This window comes from Schistocerca gregaria, chromosome 2, assembly GCF_023897955.1.
Source record: "Schistocerca gregaria isolate iqSchGreg1 chromosome 2, iqSchGreg1.2, whole genome shotgun sequence".
In the NCBI taxonomy this organism is placed as follows: domain Eukaryota; kingdom Metazoa; phylum Arthropoda; class Insecta; order Orthoptera; family Acrididae; genus Schistocerca; species Schistocerca gregaria.
Genome location: NC_064921.1, coordinates 413096192 through 413116419, shown reverse-complemented (window position 1 = coordinate 413116419; position 20228 = coordinate 413096192). Strand labels below are relative to the sequence as shown.

The window sequence follows — 20228 nt, the reverse complement described above, 5'->3', positions numbered from 1 at the left end:
CGTAGTGACTCGTAAATCAGGTGGCACTCCACCGCCCCAAAAAGTACCAGCTCCTGCCGTCCTACATGACGCAGAGCCACCTCACGCTCACCAGTTCGGGAGGGAAGGGGAGCGGGGAGGGAATGAACGATTTTCATTTTTAAAATTTATTGCTCGTCTTACTCGTATTAGACAGCAGCTTCACTGTGCATTGTCTTATTAGACGTGGTGCGCACGAAACTTTCGTTAAGTGATCAAAGGGGTCTTTCATAGCGATTGGCGGTTATCGCTGAAACGACCGGTTTTCGGTTGCACCGGTAATTTTCATCTCCAATTTAACCTGAGTGTTAAAACCGCTCAGAATAACCGGTTTCTGAAATAAATGATTTTCGTTTTTTTAATTTTTATTATTTCCACCAATAAACGTAGACATCGCACAAACGTTGACAAATTCTACGTCTCCCTCAGGTTTATGCGGTAAACGTTTCGAGATACCTACAGTCGAAATGTCAAATACAATAAAACTTAGTCCGTAAACTGTTCGCTGCTTTTCTCGAAAAATAATGCGCGTTTGAATACTACAAAAATTTACCGGTATTCTCCTACTGAATCGAATTTTTTAAATCTCTGTTAAAAAACCACGTTGTAGTCGAGGATCATACCATTATTTGGGCATTACGAATAGTCAGTGCTGAATGGCGAAAACTAAGGTAGGAGAACTCTGTTTTTTTGTGAAGTTGTCCGCTTCTAAGGGCTGCAAGCAGGAAAAGGCATGTTATGTGGATACAAGTAGCAGATCAACTAATTTCTGTGTTTATTATAATCTATTAATGAATTCTTCAGTATTTAATTTATTACTCATACTATCGCTTCCTTTTTTATATTATTATTTCATGGAAATGGCGGACAAATAATAAGCTTTTGCGTAGCGTTCTTTTTATTAACTATTTCGAATGAAAAAGCCATTTTAGTGAAATATACACTCAAGAGCCAAAGAAACTGGTACACCTGCCTAATGTCGTGTAGATCCCCCCGCGAGCACGCAGAAGTGCCGCAACACGACGTGGCATGGACTCTACTAACGTCTGAAGTAGTGCTGGAGGGAATTGACAACATGAATCCGCCTTGGCTGTCCATAAATCCGTAACAGCACCAGGGGTGGAGATCTCTTCTGAACAGCACGTTGCAAGGCATCCCAGATATGATCAATAATGTTCATATGTGGGGCGTTTGATGGTCAGCGGAAGTATTTAAACTCACAGGAGTGTTCCTGGAGCCGCTCTGTAGAAATTCTGGACTTGTCGGGTGTCGCATTGTCCTTCTGGAATTGCTTAAGTATGTCGGAATGCACAATGGACACGAATCGATGCAGGTGATCAGAAAGGATGCTTACGCACGTGTCACCTGTCAGTCATAACTAGACGTATCAGGCGTCCCATACCACTCAACTGCAAACGCCCCACACCATTAAAGAGCCTTCACTAGCTTGAACAGCCCCTGCTGACATGCAGAGTCCATGGTTCAAATGGCTCTGAGCACTATGGGACTCAACTTCTGAGGTCATTAGTCCCCTAGAGCTTAGAACTAGTTAAACCTAACTAACCTAAGGACATCACACACATCCATGCCCGAGGCAGGATTCGAAACTGCGACCGTAGTGGTCTCGCGGTTCCAGACTGCAGCGCCTAGAACCGCATGGCCACTTCGGCCGGCAGAGTCCATGGATTCATAAGGTTGTTCCATACTCATACACGTCCATCCGCTCTATACAATTTGAAACGAGACTCGTCCGACCAGGCTACGTGTTTCCAGTCATCAACAGTCCAACGTCGGTGTTGAGTGGCCCGGCGAGGCATAAATCTTCGTGTCGTGCAGTCACCAAGTGTTGTACACCAATGGCCGTTCGGCTCCAAAAGCCCTTATCGATGATGTTTCCTTGAATGGTTCGCCCGCTAACGCTTGTTGATGGCCCACACCGAAATCTGCAGCAATTTGCTGTAAGGTTGCACTTCTGTCAAGTTGAACGATTCTCTTCTGTCGTCGTCTGACTCATTCTTGCAGGATATTTTTCCTGCCGCAGCGATGTCAGAAATTTGATGCTCTACCGGATTCCTGATATTCACGGTACACACGTGAAATGGTCGTACGGGAAAATTCCCACTCCATCGCTACCTCGGAGATGCTGTGTCCCATCGGTCGTGCGCCGACTATAACACCACATTCAAACTCACTTAAATATTGATAACCTACCATTTTAGCAGCAGTAATCGATCTAACAACTGCGCCAGACAGTTGTTCTCTTACACACGCGTTGCCGACAGGAGCGCCGTATTCTGTCTGTTTACACATATCTGTATATCAATACGCATGTATATACCAGTTCCTCTGTAGCTTCAGTGTATATTTTGCTTTGAATACAATTGATATATTGCTAACAAAACAAAAAATGGTCTTTTAAAAAATTGAAACGAACAATGTAGATAGTGCGCAAAATATGGCATTTAAGCAGGAACAATTATTTGGCAGTAGTTAAAATTCCAGTAATGAATTAGTTCAATGGTGGATATTTATTGTCCAGTCTGTTCATTAATACTCATTCTATAATGCATTGATCTGTAAGTTGACTCTTATAATCAGAAACAGTATCATTCAAAGACAGTGTCAGTCTTTCAGAAGCCACAGAACGTCCTATAAAAATCGTTAAAAAAAAACCTGAAACTAAAACTTTTAGCAGCACTTCCATAGCAAACTGATACATCGGTATTGTTACTCTTGCTTATTTAGTAGTCCCGATATTATGAAAGTGTGGCATTATTCTCCTGGAAACTTTTTTCGGCCCTGGATTATTGGTAAAACTTTCCTTGAAGAAAGAAATGTTTCAAACGCTTGAAAAAATGACAGTAAACGACGGGAGTGAATTTTGCCCTTGAAGTAGTTTTATTTATGCATTAAGTTTCCTGCAGCCATAAAAATATAAGACTTTGTTCCTGTAGATCATTGTAGCCCGTTTTATAGCCTGTACCCTATTACGCTAGTGTGGTGCAATAGTTCTCTCCGTTCACTGTTTTCCAGTATCAGTTCCAGACTGCTACCGGGTCTTTTGCAGCAATCTACGTATAATATGCGTACCAGACAACGCAGTTCCGGTCGACAGCCATTATACATTTGTACTTTCGTTTAGAATGTTTCATTCACCGCAGTAGAGTATGTATTTTCCCGCGTTCAGTGTAGAAACAGGTCGACTATGACATAGCTACTGCCAAGCTATTTAGTGATTTATAAATTGATGCTATCTCTTCCACCCTATTTTGTGAATATGAAACCCGTGACTCTATATTTGGACAAACTATTTCTTTTACTGTGTCAATTACAATTACATTTTTATGTATCACGAATTTTCAGCACAAGCTTCAAGCGATTTTGGATAAAATTATGTCGATATAGTGGTTGTTTATGTAGCCAAGTATCACATTCTGTTGCCCAGCGTCATATTTAAAATAAATATGTTCTATTAGCTGCAAATTCAGCGAGAACCACTACACTCAAGCTATTTTGTTTTTTCAAAGAACTAGCTAGCCTCATGTCCACCTACTCTCTCTTTTATCTTGGAAATGAGTCCGTTATGACACAAACGTACACAAAAAATTCCCATTAATCAAGCAAGTAGTTGTCCACATACTGCGCACAAAAAACAACACAGGTATTAAAAATAAATAAAAGGTAACCTGTACGGTATAAATCAGAGGTTACATACTACTGGTCATTAAAACTGTAGCACCACGGAGGATAGCGAATAACGAAATTTTACATATGGTGTACATACAGCATAGTAGGAACAATGCATAATTAAATTTGCAGGTTCTTTGGGGGTATAACGGCTGCGAAATCTCGTACACAGAGCCGTCTCCTATGACAACACCAGTGGCTGTAACCTGGCTGCGCTTGGCTTCGATGCGACAAGGGAATAGTCAGACCTGTTAATCACGGATTTTAATGCATCATAGGTATGTTTTAGAGGGATTTGTCCTGAACACTTGGCTAACGAATTTTAATTCGACGGGCACTAGTATCCGATAAAATCGTAGTTGAATTTTTACGCGTACCTCCTACACCTACAACGTTCATTCTGTTTCCACAGAAAGAGCATAGCGCAGGAGCTAATCTTCACGACGGTCTGTTTCAAATCCTCGCCTTGTACCTTTTATTTTTCAGCTTCATTTTACAGAATATCATTAAAAAGTATAATTATTCAAATTCAGTCATTTAGCCGTAATAATTTCATCAATAAAGTAATCATTACAACAAACTCTCTTCACTTATGTATTTCGAGAACCCTAAAGGTGGGTGAAGTAGTAACAGCTTCGGAAGTATTCCAGATACAGACGAAAGTACTCATCCCTAATTTTGACCCAGATTATGTAATTAATACGGATCGAACCAGCTGCCAGTACCAAACGAGGTAAAATAGGGCCCTTGCGGAACAAGGAGCAAAAACTGATTTGAACAGCAATACTCATTTGGTCACAGTGCAGTACAATATAACTGCATCAGGAAAGATATCCTATTACATTTTCTTATGTATGCGAGAAGCATCCGGGAAATGTGGTTGGAATGTTCGACAAAGAGTTGACGAGCTGACTCCTAAATTAAGAAATGTAATTGTGAAGAAGAGCTTTTAAAATCTATCGTTATTCCGTACGTGGGACTAGAGAAACTTCTTTACCGTATTCATTCGTAGGGAAGGCAGACTGGTCAGACACTTTATGATCAAATGTCAGTAGACGAAAGACAAGCATGCGTTTGTACCGTAAAAATTATCCCACCAAAATGTATTCCACTTCACCAAATATGTGGTGTGCATTTTTACAGGCAAGTTAAATTTCACTAAAAACGGCAAAATGTTCCCGACTTTCCAAAGACTAATAGAGAAATCGCTTTGCAAGAAGATACCATAAAAATTCATTATTTAATTCTGCATTAATTTAGTGCAGCTGTTTTCACAAGATAGATCAAATGCGCGTGGTTCGCATCGGAGTTGATCGATGTAAGAACAATTTGTTGGAATTCAAACGAACTATGTTTTGCTGAAAAATATGTGTGCCTGTAAGACAATGGTTCACACTCTTTGTTTGACCATTACTCCTGAGTTCGATCAGACATTAGCTTGTACCCGCGCCCTTGGAAGTAGAACCACCAGATGGTACCGTGGATCTTAGTCCCTGAAGCTACGCTCAAAAGAGATGTTCGTTCTGTGGCATGATGAACGTTACAGGTCTAGGAGGTACGTATGAAACTTGGAAACTAAGGGCCGTCGCATGAAAAGCCGCTACCATGGTACTCAGACAGGTCCCTCTACAAAATGCTTAAGACTCAACAAAATCAGTGATTAAGGAGTCTGACGGTCACCTTCCGAGCTTGAATGACAGAGAAGCGTCATTCTATGCTGCTTCAACTGTGTGCCAGAGTTCATTAAACGTGGTGGCTGGCGAGTGCTTGGGTGCCACTCTCTCGGCACGTCATGCCCGGATGCTTTCAGTGGGTCAGAGATCTGGAGAACGTGCTGGCTAGGGCAACAAACAAACACCCTGTGTGTCAAGGCGCGTTAGAACAGAACTCTGAGCGTGAGATCTTACATTATCGTCTTGAAAGACGTCACGGAGACCTCGAAGAGAAGGCCGATAGCTGTGTCAAAATTTGTCATAAATGTAAAGGCTGCTGTCCAATTTACCGATTATCATCGTGTTGTGGAACCAGTGTCGCCTCCTACCACCAGGGCACGTGCTGCAACCGTATGACGATGACGAACACAGTGTGGCGGTATTCATTCTCCTCAGAGCTTCCACTCACGGATATGTCCATCGTGGTGCTGTACGCAGACTCAGAAATCGTTTGAAAAGACGTGGCTGCTACTCTTGTGTCCGGTGTCGTCCTAGGGCGCACCGATGCTGATGCACCACTCTCTGTCAAGGGAAGCCGCCACATTGGTCACCGTGAACACATTTCGTGGTGCTCCGGACCTTGTAATACTGCTGCTGCAAACAAGGCCGTTTTCTAACTCAACGTACGTGACGGGGACTGTACAACATTAACATTAAATAAATTCGATAAGGATCGATTTTTGTAGTAAAGACATAGCAGTCGATGTAATTCCATATCACTCACGGGAAAAAATCGCAGCACCAAAAAATTATTAATGTAGAGTAAGGAAATTTTGGGACATAGTCTGGTTGACATATTTACGCGATTATCATTGCAAGATCACAGGTTACTGTAAGCGTGAGGTAAGCCACCACAAATGTGAAATTCTGGTACATTAATAACAGGTGTAACCGCTAAAATATTGAATGCAAGCATGCAAACGTGCATATATTGTGTTGTACAGGTCCCAGATGTCAGTTTCTGGGATGGAAAATCACGGCTGTTCCACTTGGTCGGTCAATACACCGACGGTTAATACTGTTTGTGGATGACACTGGAGTTGCCGTCCGATGATTTCCGTTATATGCTCGGCTGGAGAGAGATCTGGTGATCGAGCACGCCAAGGCATCGTGTCGACACGCTGTAGTCCATGTTCCGTTACAACAGCAGCGGTATGTTGTTTGAAAACATTCCAAGGAGTGCTGTTCGTGAACGGTAGCACAACCTGTCGAATCACCAGACTGCTGCACAATTTTGCACTCGGAGTGCGTTGGATAATCGCGAGAGTGCTTCTGCTGTCATACGAAATCGCACCCCAGACAGCACCCCATGCGCAGATCCAGTAAGTCTAGCGCGTGGACAGGGTTCGTTGCAGACCCTGCACCGGCCTCCTCCTAACGAATACACGGCCATCACTGGCACCGGGGCTGAACCAGGTATCATCAGAAAACACAACAGACCTCTACCCTGCCTGCCAGTGAGCTCTCACTTGACACCCCTTAAGTCGCAAATGGCGGTGGTTTGGGGTCAGCGGAACGCACGCTTCAGCTGTCTCTGAAGTAACCGATTTGTAACAGTTTTTTGAGTCGCTGTGGTGCCAACTGCTACTCAAATTGCTGCAGCAGATGCAGTGCGATGCTGTGAATATACGAACACAGTGGGCTTCTCTCTCGTTAGTGTTACGTGGCCATGATTACCATTGATTTACTTCGTCGAAAACGACTATTTTTCAATTCTTTTTCATGATATATACTATTGAATGACATTCTGGACGACGAATTGAGAAAAATGTCTCGCGCTTGACCACCGCTGCCAACAGTCATGTATAGTGGCTACATTCCTGCCAAGTATATGTGCAGTATCGCAGAAGGAACGTCCAGCTTCTCGTAGTCCTATTGCACGAACTCGTTCAAACTCTGTGAGGTGTTGATAATGTCATATTTGTCGCCTTAAAGGCGTTCTTGACTAACATCAACTCACCACGTCCAATCTGGAAGGTAACTAACGCTCACGACCGTTACACCGTGTATCTAAAGCAAACCTGATTTACATCCTCGCAGTGCTGTTAGTAGCGCCACTCTTAAGCGACAGGTTTCAGATGTAGAAACACGACTGCAAATTTTCGTTTACATCGCACAACTCCTTCTTGGAACTGCAATGATTTTCCCTCAGTGTACGCTTAAAATTATATTACCTATACATCCGTCTGTTTACCGAACTTTCCGGAAGAATACACTGTCCAAACCCCTAACCTATCTATAAAAAAGTTTCGCTGAATGGCAATTTGACTGTGTGTGTGTGATCACTACTGCGGTTAAGCAATTACTTTATCAAATTTCAAATATTAAATGAGTAGATAAAGTGTGAAATAAGGGCGTACAAAAAGATGAGGGAAGTAGTCTGTAGAAAGAAGTGAGGCAACTGCTACAGATTGATTGTATTTATTTTGCCGCTCTAAGTAGCAAGAAGAGAGAAAAGTAATAGGGGAGACAAGACTAGAATATGCTAAACAGATTACGGATGATCTTGAGTGTAGTAGTTACGCAGAGATCAAATGATTGCCCACAAGGTAAAAGAAGATGCGAGGCAGCATCAGACCAGCCGAAACACTGATGCACTTGTGGGAAAAAATCTGTTTCCTTGCTGTGTTGTTATTGAGTGTTGTGAAGTCCAGCTCAGATTTCTTTCTTTCTGCCACTCTTTATTATACATTCACTGAAGCAAACACACCCACTAAGGTGTTTCCTGGGTTCGACGTTTATTTTTGGTCTTGTTATACGTATATATCCCAATCATTGCGTCTCATTTGCTACTGCCGCAAGAACTTCCGCCTGCTTTCTGCAATCACCCATCTCCTTTGAGACAGAAAACAGTGCGAAGCGGCTGGGTCGCAAGCTATCGATTCTACCGCTCGATTGTCGATTTGCCCGCTGTCAGCGCAACTGCGGTCTCTCGTTCGCTGTACACAACGAATGATGGCGGTCGACTTCAAAACGATATATCAAAGACGACACATTTAGTTCTCCTTGGCTCAGAAGTAGCCGCTACGCTCTATGTCGAAGGGTTATCACTTTCCGCACGTAACCATTCCTCGCCTTCGTTGACGAATTCACAGAAAATCACTAGGTCTCTGAGGAGTAAAGAAACTTTTACAAGAAATGTTTCCATTGACAATACAAAAAACGTTGGATAGGTTCTAACTGAACAATACCTCTGCACCGTAGGTTTCGAGGAGAACATAAAATTGTAGACACATGGTACGAGTGTTACTCAGGGGAAAAAAAAGAAAAAAAACCTAATTTTTTGTGATACGTTTTGTGTTATGTCAATGCAATAGCTCTTTAGACTTTTGAACTCGTTTCCACCACATGTCGATGCATGCTCACGATTGTAAAACTGTACGCCGTCTGCAAACTGTCGTTGCCTCATTCGTCACAGACACGAAAACCGCGCCGAAACTTCTACAAATGGAGATTATGTACTGGAATCTCAAATCGCGTCGAATTCCGAGTACTGTAAAAAAGAATAAGAAAACTGAAAGATCTCCCCGATATCCTTCTACACCAGAAGCAACTGATAACGAAAATACACCTAATTTTCTATTCCTTGTAACCAACTCATGATTGCGCTTAGTATGATATTGAGACTGAACCACATTCAAGGACATCGTCCACGCATGCGATGCATGTCTTCTGTGGCGCCACTTTTCGCTCTTTTTGACACGGAGGACATGACTGCGCTGTATTGATCCCAGCATCATTCGTTTATTCCAGTGATGTCCCTGTGATCGTGATGACGTTCCCCATTTTCCAAAGCCCTCCGTTCGTGCAGCTTCCCTAAATTTCTGTCCTCCACAACTCGCTATACCAGAAAAAATAACTTTTATACCCCTATAAATACATTTAGTATCTTCTGCTATTATTTATATTATTATTACTAATACCTGTGGTAGGCTTAGTACCAGTAATATTAGTACCGCTAGTATTAACGTGTTTAGTTCTTATTCATAGTGGCTCTAGACACATTAAAATTATGTTTAAATCTATTAAGAGTGTTTCATTACTACTTACCACATTAAAATCATTTTCATTTCTTATGTAGGCCTAACTAAGGCGTAAAAGTACTAAACGCGTAAGACCATGGTCTCATATACAATGATCAACCAGAACATTATGATCACCCGACCTACTATCGATATAAACCATTTCAGGCGATAGCAGCGTCACCTGGCGAGAAATAACTGTTAGTCAAACACACGCACGGAACTTACAGCACCAGTGAGTGTGCTGCTCGTGTGTAGAAGGGGGAAGACTCGCGTCCTATCTGAGTTTGATCGAAAACAGACTGTGATCGGAGGCTGCGCAAGAGCATTTCGGAAACTGCACGACTCGTCGAATATTCGAAAAGTGCTGGGGTGAGTGTCTTCAACAAGTGACGAAACCAAGGAGAAACCGTGTCCAAACATCGTGGGGTTGGGCGATCGCCCCTCATTGCAGATGTCGGACATCGTTAGCTGGGCAGACTGGTAAAACAGGACAGGCGGCGAACTGTGGCGAAATTAACATCAGACTTTGTCTGGGCAGAGTACAAGTGTGTCTGATGAATCACGTGGTCTGATGAATCACGATACCTTCTTCACCATGCCGATGGGAGGCTGCGAATCTATCATCTTCAAGGGGAACGCCTCCTTGACACCTGCACTGCAGGACGGAGACAAGGTGGCGGCGGCTCCATTACGCTATGGGAACGTTCACGTGGGCATCCATGGTTCCAGTGGAACTCGTGCAAGGCACCATGACGGCCACCATTTCGAAATTTAAAATGCTGTTATAATCTACTCATTAGGAGCTGTAATTATAACGCCCTCCAGCGACCCACCAAGCCTCATGGCTGCCACGCCACGACGCGTCCCTTATCTATGTCAAAGGTGGACATAGCGGCTATTAGGTAGGTGGTCATAATGTTCTGGCTGATCAGAGTATATATGTATGTAGTGAATAAGTTTCAGCTTTATTAATACTGAAATTCAGTCGAGCACCTACGGAAATACAAAGACTATCCACAGCAGTGAAAGATCTAGTGCCTTTCAACTTCACTTTATTCTTTATCAGCATTTCCGAATGATGAAGCTCGCAGATGGTTTCATTTTTCTGAAATGAAACAAAGTGTGTTATGTGGCTTACAACTGAGGAATTTTCCGAAATTCTGCATCTAAGGAAACTGCAATAGTTTGATGAGTAGAATCACAAAATAAAATTCAAACATGAACTACAACGCGATACTGCATTAGAAAAGAAAAAAAAATCATAACATCCTAGCAGATAAGAAACGAAATCACGTGACATGCACCTAGAAATACCGATGTATGTAATGTGATGGAATGAAAAATAGAAAAAAAAAGAATCAGTATGGACTTTAGAGGATTTTGGATGAAAGTTGCAGTGACAGATTTATACACTGACTACGAAATTTAGCACTTTACTGTACCATGAAATATTTAGAGCAATACTTCTGAAGTGATGTCAGCATCAAGCAAAACTATTTGTAGGAAAGACAGGTACTGGGCAGATTATAGGAATTATCTTGTATGTAATTCTTGCAATCAGGAAGTTACTTAAAAAAATCGTTTTTCTGTTTCTTGTATACTACTGACCAACAGCAATTATTATACTACGTACACCTAATCTACTACAACGTAAAAAATAAAAAACCATAAGAAAAAGAACACATATAGCTTAAATAAAAAATCAAACGACCAATCAAATTATTAAACTGAAAACAGGAGAATAATAGCAAAGTAAATAATTTGATGTAACAGGAATGGGTTGTTCCTTACAGTTTAATTTAATTGCATCACTAAAAGCCGGGGAAATACCAACAAAACCTACCATCTTTAGACCCTTTCGAATTTGGATATGACCTAAAGCCTCACATTTTGATACAGTTGAAAACGCCACAGTAACTAAAACACAAACAACTAAAAAAACATTTAAAAAATTCAAATAAATCACAAAGTATCAATACTATTTGTAGAAAAAAATCTACATAAATATATTATAAATTCAATGCATTAATCTGTCAAATACTAATCAATTAATATTAATCAGTAACATAAAAAATATCTGATCCATGTGGTCCTTTCATATTAATGTGGATAAATAAACTTAGGATAGAATCTGACCTCGCTCACGCCTGTCTAAAAAATTGTGTAAGAATTTAAAGGTCGAACAGGCTTAATCACTGGGCCCCTACACCCAACATTTTTCTTAATCCGGCATCGAGGTCGCAGTCTGCTTTGTCGATAATGAGCTCTCAAAAACAACTATGCTGTTATTCCTGTGGTAATTTACTCTTATGATCATAAAATATGGATCATGATAAACATAAATTAATGATTTAATAATGAATAACTCCTTTATTCTTCATATCACCCAAACAAAACATCGTCATTAAGTATAGAAAGACTAACTAAAAAGTATATAAAAGTAGGATGTTAAGCTCTGTAGGGTCTTCTCGTCCTAAAGATAAATTTAAGCCTTATAACTTAAAAGTTAAATTCAGAAATTTATTAAGAGAGTTGATTTCTCATCAAGCCATTCATCCCAGCCACTATTTAAGAGACCAATGATTATGGTCCTTTGTATGGTCAAAATGCCGTGGCTCTTCAAAATTTTTCCTGAGCCAGTAGGCCAAACGTTAAAATAACAAGAGGATGTTGTTGTTGTTGTGGTCTTCAGTCCTGAAACTGGTTTGATGCAGCTCTCCATGCTACTCTATCCTGTGCAAGCTTCTTCATCTCCCAGTACCTACTTCAACCTACATCCTTCTGAATCAGCTTAGTGTAGTCATCTCTTGGTCTCCCTCTACGATTTTTACCCTCCAGCTGCCCTCCAATACTAAACTGGTGATCCCTTGATGCCTCAGAACATGTCCTACCAACCGATCCCTTCTTCTTGTCAAGTTGTGCCACAAACTTCTCTTCTCCCCAATCCTATTCAATACTTCCTCATTAGTTATGTGATCTACCCATCTAATCTTCAGCATTCTTCTGTAGCACCACATTTTGAAAGCTTCTATTCTCTTCTTGTCCAAACTATTTATCGTCCATGTTTCACTTCCATACATGGCTACACTCCATACAAATACTTTTAGAAAAGACTTCCTGACACTTAAATCTATACTCGATGTTAACAGATTTCTCTTCTTCAGAAACGCTTTCCTTGCCATTGCCAGTCTACATTTTATATCCTCTCTACTTCGACCGTCATCAGTTATTTTGCTCCCCAAATAGCAAAACTCCTTTACTACTTTCTACATCTACATCTACATCCGTACTCCGCAAGCCACCTGACGGTGTGTGGCGGAGGGTACCCTGAGTACCTCTATCGGTTCTCCCTTCTATTCCAGTCTCGTATTGTACGTGGAAAGAAGGACTGTCGGTATGCTTCTGTGTGGGCTCTAATCTCTCTGATTTTATCCTCATGGTCTCTTCGCGAGATATACGTAGGAGGGAGCAATATACTGCTTGACTCTTCGGTGAAGGTATGTTCTCGAAACTTCAACAAAAGCCCGTACCGAGCTACTGAGCGTCTCTCCTGCAGAGTCTTCCATTGGAGTTTATCTATCATCTCCGTAACGCTTTCGCAATTACTAAATGATCCTGTAACGAAGCGCGCTGCTCTCCGTTGGATCTTCTCTATCTCTTCTATCAACCCTACCTGGTGCGGATACCACACTGCTGAGCAGTATTCAAGCATTGGGCGAACAAGCGTACTGTAACCTACTTCCTTTGTTGTCGGATTGCATTTCCTTAGGATTCTTCCAATGAATCTCAGTCTGGCATCTGCTTTACCGACGATCAACTTTATATGATCATTCCATTTTAAATCACTCCTAATGCGTACTCCCAGATAATTTATGGAATTAACTGCTTCCAGTTGCTGACCTGCTATTTTGTAGCTAAATGATAAGGGACCTATCTTTCTATGTATTCGCATCACATTACACTTCGCTACATTGAGATTCAATTGCCATTCCGTGCACCATGCGTCAATTCGCTGCAGATCCTCCTGCATTTCAGTACAATTTTCCATTGTTGCAACCTCTCGATACACCACAGCATCATCTGCAAAAAGCCTCAGTGAACTTCGGATGTCATCCACCAGGTCATTTATGTATATTGTGAATAGCAACGGTCCTATGACACTCCCCTGCGGCACACCTGAAATCACTCTTACTTCGGAAGACTTCTCTCCATTGAGAATGACGTGCTGCGTTCTGTTATCTAGGAACTCCTCAATCCAATCACACAATTGATCTGATAGTCCGTATGCTCTTACTTTGTTCATTAAACGACTATGGGGAACTGTGTCAAACGCCTTGCGGAAGTCAAGAAACACGGCATCTACCTGTGAACCCGTGTCTAAGGCCCTCTGAGTCTCGTGGACGAATAGCGCGAGCTGGGTTTCACACGATCGTCTTTTTCGAAACCCATGCTGATTCCTACAGAGTAGATTTCTAGTCTCCAGAAAAGACATTATACTCGAACATAATACGTGTTCCAAAATTCTACAACTGATCGACGTTAGAGATATAGGTCTATAGTTCTGCACATCTGTTCGACGTCCCTTCTTGAGAACGGGGATGACCTGTGCCCTTTTCCAATCCTTTGGAACGCTTCGCTCTTCTAGAGACCTACGGTACACCGCTGCAAGAAGGGGGGCAAGTTCCTTCGCGTACTCTGTGTAAAATCGAACTGGTATCCCATCAGGACCAGCGGCCTTTCCTCTTTTGAGCGATTTTAATTGTTTCTCTATCCCTCTGTCGTCTACTTCGATATCTACCATTTTGTCAACTGTGCGACAATCTAGAGAAGGAAGCACAGTGCAGTCTTCCTCTGTGAAACAGCTTTGGAAGAAGACATTTAGTAATTCGGCCTTTAGTCTGTCATCCTCTGTTTCAGTACCATTTTGGTCACAGAGTGTCTGGACATTTTGTTTTGATCCACCTACCGCTTTGACATAGGACCAAAATTTCTTAGGATTTTCTGCCAAGTCAGTACATAGAACGTTACTTTCGAATTCATTGAAAGCCTCTCGCATAGCCCTCCTCACACTACATTTCGCTTCGCGTAATTTTTGTTTGTCTGCAAGGCTTTGGCTATGTTTAAGTGTCTCATTTCCTAATCTAATTCCTTCAGCATCACCCGACTTAATTCGACTACATTCCATTATCCTCGTTTTGCTTTTGTTGATGTTCATCTTATACCCTCCTTTCAAGACACTGTCCATTCCGTTCAACTGCTCTTCCAAGTCCTTAGCTGTCTCTGACAGAATTACGATGTCATTGGCAAACCTCAAAGTTTTTATTTCTTCTCCATGGATTTTAATACCTACTCCGAATTTTTCTTTTGTTTCCTTTAGTGCTTGCTCAATATACAGATTGAATAACATCGGGGAGAGGCTACAACCCTGTCTTACTCTCTTTCCAACCACTGCTTCCCTTTCATGTCCCTCGACTCTTATAACTGCCAACTGGTTTCTGTACAAATTGTAAATAGCCTTTCGCCCCCTGTATTTTACCCCCGCCACCTTTAGAATTTGAAAGAGAGTATTCCAGTCAACATTGTCAAAAGCTTTCTCTAAGCCTACAAATACTAGAAACGTAGGTTTGCCTTTTCTTAATCTTTCTTCTAAGATAAGTCGTAAGGTCAGTATTGCCTCACGTGTTCCAGTATTTCTACGGAATCCAAACTGATCTTCCCCGAGGTCGGTTCTACTAGTTTTTCCATTCGTCTGTAAAGAATTTGTGTTAGTATTTTGCAGCAGTGACTTATTAAACTGATTGTTCTGTAATTTTAACATCTGTCAACACCTGCTTTCTTTGGGATTGGAATTATTGTATTCTTCTTGAAGTCTGAGGGTATTTTGCCTGTCTCACACATCTTGCTCACCAGATGGTAGAGTTTTGTCAGGACTGGCTCTCCCGAGGCTGTTAGTAGTTCCAATGGAATGTTGTCTACTCCGGGGGCCTTGTTTCGACTCAGGTCTTTCAGTGCTCTGTCAAACTCTTCACGCAGTATCGTATCTCCCACGTCATCTTCATCTACATCCTCTTCCATTTCCATAATATTGTCCTTAAGTACATCGCCCTTGTATAGACCCTCTATATACTCCTTCCACCTTTCTGCTTTTCCTTCTTTGCTTAGAACTGGGTTTCCATCTGAGCTCTTGATGTTCATACAAGTGGCTCTCTTTTCTCCAAAGGTCTCTTTAATTTTCCTGTAGCCAGTATCTATCTTACCACTAGTGAGATAAGCCTCTACATCCTTACATTTGTCCTCTAGCCATGCCTGCTTAGCCATTTTGCACTTCCTGTCGATCTCATTTTTGAGACGCTTGTATTCCTTTTTGCCTGCTTCATTTATTGCATTTTTATATTTTCTCCTTTCATCAATTAAATTTAATATTTCTTCTGTTACCCAAGGATTTCTACTAGTCCTCGTCTTTTTACCTACTTGATCCTCTGCTTCACTACTTCATCCCTCAGAGCTATCCATTCTTCTTCTACTGTATTTCTTTCCCCCATTACTGTCTATTGTTTCTATATGCTCTCACTGAAACTCTGTACAACCTCTTGTTCTTTCAGTTTATCCAGGTCCCATCTCCTTAAATTCCCACCTTTTTGCAGTTTCTTCAGTTTTAATCTACAGGTCATAACCAATAGATTGTGGTCAGAGCCCACATCTGCCCCTGGAAATGTCTTACAATTTAAAACCTGGTTCCTAAATATCTGTTTTACCATTATATAATCTATCTGATACCTTTTAGTATCTCCAGGGTTCTTACATGTATACAACCTTCTTTCATGATTCTTAAACCAAGTGTTAGCTATGACTAAGTTATGCTATGTGCAAAATTCTACCAGGCGGCTTCCTCTTTCATTTCTTAGCCCCAATCCATATCCACCTACTACGTTTCCTTCTCTCCCTTTTCCTACACTCGAATTCCAGTCACCCATGACTATTAAATTTTCATCTCCCTTCACTATCTGAATAATTTCTTTTATTTCATCATACATTTCTTCAATTTCTTCTTCATCTGCAGAGCTAGTTGGCATATAAACTTGTACTACTGTAGTAGGTGTGGGTTTCGTATCTATCTTGGCCACAATATTGCGTTCACTATGCTGTTTGTAGTAGCTTACCCGCATTCCTATTTTCCTATTCATTATTAAACTTACTCCTGCATTACCCCGATTTGATTTTGTGTTTATAACCCTGTAGTCACCTGACCAGAAGTCTTGTTCCTCCTGCCACCGAACTTCACAACTCCCACTATATCTATCTTTAACCTGTCCGTTTCCCTTTTTAAATTTTCTAACCTACCTGCCCGATTAAGGGATTTGACATTCCACGCTCCGATCCGTAGAACGCCAGTTTTCTTTCTCCTGATAACGACATCCTCCTGAGTAGTCCCCGCCCGGAGATGCGAATGGGGGAGTATTTTACCTCCGTAATATTTTACCCAAGAGGACGCCATCATCATTTAATCATAGAGTAAAGCTGCATGCCCTCGGGAAAGATTACAGCCGTAGTTTCGCCTTGCTTTCAGCCGTTCGCAGTACCAGCACAGCAAGGCCGTTTTGGTTATTGTTACAAGGCCATATCAGTCAAAAAAATATTGTTCAAATGGCTCTGAGCACTATGGGACTCAACTGCTGTGGTCATCAGTCCCCTAGAACTTAGAACTACTTAAACCTAACTAACCTAAGGACGTCACACACATCCATGCCCGAGGCAGGATTCGAACCTGCGACCGTAGCAGTCGCACGGTTCCGGACTGCGCGCCTAGAACCGCGAGACTACCGCGGCCGGCTATCAGTCAATTATACAGACTGTTGCCCCTGCAACTACTGAAAAGGCTGCTGCCCCTCTTCAGAAACCACACGTTTGTCTGGCGTCTCAACAGATACCCCTCCGTTGAGGTTGTACCTATGGTACGTCTATCTGTATCGCTGAGGCACGCAAGCCTCCCCACCACGGCAAGGTCCATGGTTCATGGGGGGGATCAAGAGGATATGTTTTTGATAAACAGTTGAAAATCAGTTTTTCCTAGTTCCTTATAACAAATTAACAATTAATTATTACCATTTTTACAGAGATTAGTAAATCAATTTCATCTTAATAAAACCGCTAAAATAATTGTAAGATCAAATTATAAATAGTGGTCTGGTTTACAGTTTACTATTATATTTTAAAATGAACAAATTATATATCAATAAATTTAAAGCCTATCCTTTAAAGATTAATAACTTAATATTTGTATCTAAAAAAGTAAATATAAAAATATTAACTTTAAAAAATAGTTTTTTTAAGAAACTAGATATCTTAGGAAACTATTAACATTTAGTTTCTAAAAATAAGTCAACAATAATTATGGCACATTAACTACAAATTATTTGTAAAAGTGTTAAAATAGCGGACAGAGGCTTTCGGTATATGATCATTTAGTCAGCTCATGCAGCGCCAGTGGCACACGCCACAAGAGAGACAGTGTAAGTCACAAAGAGGAAATCCATTAAAATTTTGAAAGAACATGTTCTAAGAAGAGTCAGTAACGTATTACTTGGTCCCACACATGCCTCACTAAATGGCCAGGATCGTGAAATCAAATTTCGTCTCGTCTGGTGGCAAGGGCCGGCCGCGGTGGTCTCGCGGTTCTAGGCGCGCAGTCCGGAACCGTGCGACTGCTACGGTCGCAGGTTCGAATCCTGCCTCGGGCATGGATGTGTGTGATGTCCTTAGGTTAGTTAGGTTTAAGTAGTTCTAAGTTCTAGGGGACTAATGACCACAGCAGTTGAGTCCCATAGTGCTCAGAGCCATTTGAACCATTTTTGGTGGCAAGGTCAAGCGTCTTGGCGCAGGGACGGTGTGGATATCAATTTCGTCTTCATTATGTTCCGCAGTGACACTAGTGAAGTGTCAAGTAAATTTTGCAGATTGGTACCTTTTATGCAGGTAGATGTCCTGTATCCGTGTCGATCCAATTGATGACCTGGAACACTCTGGTGACTAAGATTATTTTGGTCCAGATCTATATGTAGTCTGTTGCTTGAACACTTAAAGGCGTGGGTAAATGAATTTAAATGTGCCGCATTTCCCTCGAGAATGATTTACCAGACGTCCTTCGAGGATGAATCACCTGAAGTGCGACCCAAACCTATACAGACAGATAAAAGCATTGCTAGAGATATAAAATATGGTACTAGACGATCTGCAGTTAACAGCGCGTGAAATAGCTGGGGACATAGGCTTTTCAGGAGCAAAAGTACAGTATATCTTACATTAAGAGTTAAATACACTGAAGAGCCAAAGAAACTGGTACACCTGCCCAATATCGTGAAGGACCCCGCGAGCACGCAGAAGTGCCGCAACACTACGTGGCATTTACTTGACTAATGTCTGAAGTAGTGCTGGAGGAAACTGACACCATGAATCCCGCAGGGCTGTCCCTAAATCCGCAAGAGTACGAGGGGATGGATATCTCTTCTGAACAGATATGTTCAATAATGATCATGTCTGGGGTGTTTGGTGGCCAGCGGAAGTGTTTAAACACACAAGAATGTTCCTGGAGCCACTCTGTAGAAATTCTGGACTTTTGGGGTGCCGCGTTGTCCTGCTGAAATTGTCCAAGACCGGCGGAATGCAGAATGGACGCAGATGATCAGACAGGATGCTTACGTACGTGTCACCTGTCAGAGTCGTATCTAAACGTATCAGGGATCCCATATATACACACTCCACACCATTAAAGAGCCTCCATCAGCTTGAACAGTCCCCTGCTGAAAAGCAGAGTCCGTGGATTCATAAGGTTGTCTTCATAGGCATACACGTCCAACCGCTCGATACAATTTGAAACGAGACTCGTCCGACGAGACAATATGTTTCCAGTCATTAATAGTCCAATGTCGGTGTTGACGGGCCCAGGCGAGGGGTAATGCTTTGTGTCATGCAGTCATCAAGGGTACAGAAGTAGGCCTTCGGCCCCGAAAGCCCATATCGATTATGTTTCGTTGAATGGTTTCTCACGCTGACACTTGCTGATGGCCCAGCATTGAAATCTGCAACAATCTGGGGAAGGGTTGCACTTCTGTCAGGTTGAACGGTTCTCTTTAGTCGATGTTGATCCCGTCCTTGCATGATCTTTTTCCGGCCCCAGCGACATCGGTGATTTAATATTTTACACTCGTGAAATAGTCATTTCATCGCTGTCTCGGACATGCTGTGTCCCATCGCTCGTGCCTCGAATATGCATCGCGTTCAAACTCACTCACATCTTGATAACCTGCCACTGTAGCAGCAGTAACCGATCTGACAACTGGGCCACACACTTGTTCTTTATGTAGGCGTTGCCGACCGCATCGCCGTATTCTGCCTGTATTTGAGTACGCATGCCTGTACCAGTTTTTTTAGCGCTTCAGTGTATGACACCTTTGTTAAATGCCAGTCCAAAACAAATCTGTATTACCAAAACGGCTACAACGGGCACATGGGCATTCGGTCATAGCTGTACGTGCATTTCTAGCGACTTCCAGCGGGAACAAAAATTTTATTTCCAATATTTCGTATAATTGACAGAATTTCCAAATTTAAAATGCTGTCATAACCTACTCATTAAGCGCTGTAATCTTGCATTAAAGGCTTAACACAATAAGTAATAAAGTTAGGAACAGGGTATTTGTCTTTAGGTAGTTTAACTAACAGCATGCCAAATTACCTGGAATATATCCATCCGAATGGGGACACTTAACAACTTCCAACTAACTATACA

The 20228-nt window shown here is 41.8% G+C and overlaps 1 protein-coding gene across 3 annotated transcripts in view; it reads left to right on the top strand.

Moving 5' to 3' along the window:
* The window catches only part of LOC126323281 (uncharacterized), a 398774-nt gene that overhangs the window by 91416 nt on the left and 287130 nt on the right, over positions 1-20228 (top strand). The window contains exon 1 of one of the 3 annotated variants that reach the window (XM_049994671.1): positions 9788-9811. The exons of the other annotated variants lie outside the window; for them this stretch is intronic. The gene's annotated coding sequence lies outside the window, so the exon portion shown is untranslated. Of the gene's footprint in view, positions 1-9787; positions 9812-20228 lie in introns of those variants that run through there. 3 annotated transcript variants of the gene reach the window in all.